Below are 5117 nucleotides of genomic sequence, written 5' to 3' on the forward strand. Positions count from 1 at the left end.
AATTTAATGCAATAACGTTGTATGTCCTTTGCAAAAAAAAAAAAAATAGCTGTAATTTTTCCATTTTAAGAGGGTCACAATTCTGTTTCGGCATTGTAAGTGGTGTGGTGAGGATGGTTACATCTGCGTGGATGGTGATTTATCAATATAAAGCTCCTTTCCGTTTTAGAAATTTATTTCTTTTCTTTTTTTCGATGGGGTTGTGAAGAACTTTACACCTTGATTTTTTTCTCCATGCGGTCTGCAAAAGAAAGCCAACGTTCTGGCAAGGCTGGAAATGTGCTCCCTACAGCAGCAGAAACGTGGAGACCGCCGGGGGCTGCCCTCCTCCTGCTTGGCCGTCCCATTGTTCCTGAAGGCAGCAGCCACAATAAGAAGGTTTGTGCACAGAAGTCCCCCCCCCCCACACACACTGTGAGCTTGCAAGCAAGTTCTGTGGCACAGCCTTCCCCGCCCCCCTCCCCGAGTGCATTTGCATCCCTTTTTCTCGCCCGTTTTTGCGCACAGTTCTAATAAAGCTAATAACAATAATAATGCTAAGGGGGGGGCCCCTCTTGCTTTACATGTGCCACAGCCAGAGAGAGAGAGAGAGAGGAAAGAAAGACGCATCCTTGGGGGTGAAGTTGAACCATGTGTGTGCTTGAACGTTTGATTGTGTGCACATGCGTCTCTCTTTCAGAAAGCAAAAAGGAGATGCAAACTCCTCAACAGTGGATTGCAACTCTGCAGCTGCCAGTGCAGTTTCTTTTGGGGTGGGTGGGTTGCAGCACACAGTATGAACGGTTCCGCCTGGGGGGGGGCATTGTTCCATGGACTATGCAACAAACGGCTTACACCATTTCTTTACATTTCCAATGCGATCGTGCCAAGCCGAAGCATTTTACACCACCCCAACCACTGTAGAGCATGTAATCTGGAAAGCACCCTGGTTCATTCGGACAAGCCACTACTGGACAGCAGAGAGTGACTGGCCCAAACTCACCCTGTGCCATGGACCAGGACCTATTGCCACACCAGGTTGGTCTGGGGAGGGAGAGCTCTGAGGACAAGGTTCCTGGTTTCCAGGAGATACCTGCACAACCTGGGCGCTTTCCAGGTTAGCCGCTCAACAGTGGCACAATGCTTCCCTTCAGGCAAATCCCATTCAAAACGTAAATAGCAAAGCACCCAGCAGGGGGAGCAGTGTCATGCAAACGAACAACCCCAAAAAACAGCAACTTTTTTACGCTGGATATATAACATCACAGCACTAAATTGCATCGATTCAATTCTAAACAAGGCATTGGAAATGTGAACGGCACCCTGCTGTCAGCGTAGGGACTGCGGTGTCGCAACACAGGAAGTGGGGAAGCACACTTCATAGATACACCGTGTCCCCATTGCAGGGTATAATCTGGAAAGCGCCCTGGCCCCAAAGCTACCCTCGGGGAACCTTCTGTATCCCCAGCCATATCTGGACCTATTGCTGAGAGTTCTGAGGATGAGGAAACTGAAGCGTCACCTTGCTCTGAGGACACCTCATTGCCCCTTTACTACAGTTCGGAGGAGTACGTTGACCCTCCTGCAGAGACTGATCCGTAGGAGTCTGCGATTAAGAAATAGGGCTCAGCCCTTTAACTAGCCATTGGGGCTATTCTCACAATCGGGAAGAATCGGGCTAGGAAAGCCTAGCCCAATTTTCCCCGATCGTAAGAACCACCGGCCTTGGCTGCGAGCCCGGTGGTTCTCCAGCAGGTAACCCGCTTTGGTGGCCCTCCTCTTAGCCCGGGTTTGCAGAGTGAGTGCTCCGCAAACCTGGGCTATCTGGCCGTGAGTAGCCACATGCAGCTCCGTGCTGTGGCTACTCACGAGGAGACCCCCAGAGGGGAGGAGAAAAGCCGCCTCCCGGCTCCGGGGTTCTCACCAGCATGCCCTGCGCGCTCACGCAGGGTATGCTGGAGCTTTCAGGGAGCGATCGGCCCCCGCTCCCCCCAGCCCCCGCCAGCTCCATCACGGAGCCGGCAATTGTGTGGGTGGCCGATCCGGCCGCCCAGGGCTGCTGCCCCGATCGTCTGTGGGGAGAGTGGGCTTAGCCCGCTCTCCCCGCAGTATAATCTAAAACGGGTCTCACTGATCATGAGACCCGCCTCATTGTCTCCGGGATTGTGGGTGGAGTCTAGGCTTATACCCAGCAGCAGGGCTATATAAGAGCTCAGTTTGCAGTATGAGTTGCTGAAGCAACCTGGTTGTACTTTGCTTGTCCAGGAGATTTATCAGACTTTACCGTGACTTAACTTTGGGAGGGTGTGGGTGTGCATTCACATGTTGGCCAGATTTGCCCCTAAGTCCATGAAATGTTTCAGAGAACACTTCACACATGATACGGGTTTTCCCCTCAATATTGGAACCTAGCCTGATTTATGTCTGGGGTTAAAAAAATCTTTTCTTTTTGCGTTGGAGTATCGGTTATGCCCTGAACTCACAGTAAAGCCTCGTGGTAAAGCCACGGAAAAGCCTGCTGTCTGAAAAGCCTCCTGGTTCCTGATCCTCAGCTCCCCTGAATATGCCCTTTGCTTGCTCCTGAGAAGTGCTGTGTATTGACGACAGGCCTTTGACCTCCTGCTCTGTTGACTGTGCTATACGTCTCCTCCTGAACTACAGGACCTGTGGGTCTTCTGAACTACAGAACCTCGCCCTGTGCAGAACATGATCCATGTCTGAAGATCAACCTAGACAAGATGATGTACATTTTCCACAACAGGGCAAGTAGCAGCCGTTTCCATTGGGAAGATGGCAGGGAGGGGTCAGTCAAGCTTCTTTTCCAGTGTTGGTGATCTGAATTCCTCTACAGCTGATTTCTTTAAATATGTAGAGACACCAGCCCTATTCAGTCATTATAAAAATGGTTAGAGATTGTAACTGGGGGGCGGGGGCAGAAGTGGGGTTCCCATTTAAAACTGCCAATGGTAAGGCATCATCTCTTGCTCTGAAGAACACTCTCTGGTGGCTGGGTAGAGAGAGTAACAATAAATCACTGGCTGGTTCCTGGCTGTGATTGCCAAGATGTCCTCTTGTGGTCTGCAGGATGATACCCAGGTCATTTTGATGCTCAATGTCCAAGATCCACTGTTTGAGAATCTTCTTGGCCTGATTCTATCCTAATAGTGACAGATATTTCTTTAGAATTCTTTAGAATTTAGATGCCAAGTGATGAGAGTTTTGCTAGCAGTGCTTGTATCCAGGAAGACTGAAACCTGTCGGCCAGTACAAGGGGAATCAGCCCCAAAGGGGAAAGTTGATCTTGAGATAGTAGTTGAAAATTGAAACTCATGCTTTGGATTCCACCCTTTGAAAACCCATTTCTACCTTAGTGCAGCATTAGAAATACATCTGGGAGCCCAGAATACAGCTCTTATAAACTTAGACTGGACAATCTGCAGTGTTCTGTAGTTGGAATAGTGGCCCAGTTGTTCACCGTACAGACATTGAGCCAGTGGTTTGGCAATGAACAGATTTAGTGCAGCAGAAATAACTTCTCCTTTAGAGCAGAAAAATATCAGAATGGCTGATGTACCTGTTGGGCAGTGTAATCCACATGGGCCTTCCATGACCCTGTGGCATGAAAAACCACACCCAAATATTTAAAACTGTTAACCTGTTCAATCCGATGGCCCTTGATTGACCAATTAAAATTCTTAGGCTTCTTGGCAAGGACCATCACCTTAGATTTCTGAAAATTAATAACCAGGTGGTTATCCTTACAGTAATTGGCCAGGAGCTTAAGAGGGGTAGAGCCTAAGATCTACTGGGGTTTGAGAGATAATAGCATCAGCATCCGCTTACAGCAAAATTGGGATTTTTACCCCCGCGATGTCTGGCAGATGTAACCCTGGATCTGAGAGATTTTTGGCTAAGGTGTTTATATGCAGCTTAAACAGAGAGGGTGCCAACCTGCACCCTTGTTTGACTCCTTTGCTGGAAGTTATTGGGTGTGAAAGTGAGCCTCGGGGTTACCTCTCACCCTGACGTTGGTGTTCTCATAAAGCTTTTGAATGTGAAGAAGTAATTGCCTATCAGTGTTGATATCCCTGAGTTTTCCCCACAACCTTGGCCTCGAAATTGAATCTAGCGCTGATTTGAAATCTACAAAGGCCACATACAAAGAGCACTTGGGCTTACTGCTATACTGGATGGCTTTAAGAGGGGTTTGGATAACATCATGGAGGAGAGGTCTATCAACGGCTACTAGCTGGAGGGCTATACTATAGGCCACCTCCAGCCTCAGAGGCAGGATGCCTCTGAATACCAGTTGCAGTGGAGTAACAGCAGGAGAGAGGGCATGTCCTCACCTCCTGCCTGTAGGCTTCCAGCGGCATCTGATGGGCCACTGTGTGAATCAGGATGCTGGACTAGATGGGCCTTGGGCCTGATCCAGCAGGGCTGTTCTTATGTTCTCAATAAGATGGTGTAGCACTAAGGAATGATCCATAGTTGAGCGCCCCATTCTAAAACCAGCCTCTTCATCCCCCAAGATGTCTTCTTGGTGGCACCACTGTGGCAAACCCACCTAAGTAGCCACCCTTTAAAACAAGGTTAAGGGAGCGAGTGTTACCTTAACCCTGTTTTTTAAATCGTCTGGCAGCTGCTGATGCATCCAGCTGCTGATGCCAGACTGCGGGGAGCCCAGAGAGGCCTCATCCCCTAGGAAGCTGCTGTCTACTGAGACTATTGCCCCCCCCCCAGCTCAATATTGTCTACACTGCTTGGCAGCATCTCTCCAGGGTTTCATGTTGGGGTCTTTCCCAACCCTGCCTGGAGATGCTGCCAGGGATTGAACCAGGACCTCCCGCATGCTAAGCAGATGCTCTACCACTAAGCTACAGCAGCACCATTTCCAAGGAAGTTGCCTTCTACCAAATCAGGCCATTGGCCCATCTAGCTCAACACTGGCTGGCAGCAGTTCTCCAGGGTTTCAGGCAGAAGTCTTTCCAAGCGTTACCTGAAGATGCCGTGGGTTGAACCTGGGACCTTCTGCATGTAAATCCAATGCTCTACCGCTAAGCTACAGCACTTGCCCCAACAATCTGCTCCCTGAGATGACTACGTCACCTTGCTTCATGGTGGGGCCGCCCCGTCCA

General features: G+C 49.6%; 1 non-coding gene across 1 annotated transcript; it reads right to left on the minus strand.

Annotated features, from left to right (window-relative positions):
* Positions 1-4795: 4795 nt before the first annotated feature.
* TRNAA-AGC (transfer RNA alanine (anticodon AGC)) lies at positions 4796-4866 on the minus strand. The gene has a single exon. It is a non-coding gene; the product is annotated as a tRNA-Ala (tRNA).
* Between the last annotated feature and the right edge of the window lie 251 nt (positions 4867-5117).

The sequence above is a fragment of the Hemicordylus capensis genome, chromosome 7 (genome assembly GCF_027244095.1).
Source record: "Hemicordylus capensis ecotype Gifberg chromosome 7, rHemCap1.1.pri, whole genome shotgun sequence".
In the NCBI taxonomy this organism is placed as follows: domain Eukaryota; kingdom Metazoa; phylum Chordata; class Lepidosauria; order Squamata; family Cordylidae; genus Hemicordylus; species Hemicordylus capensis.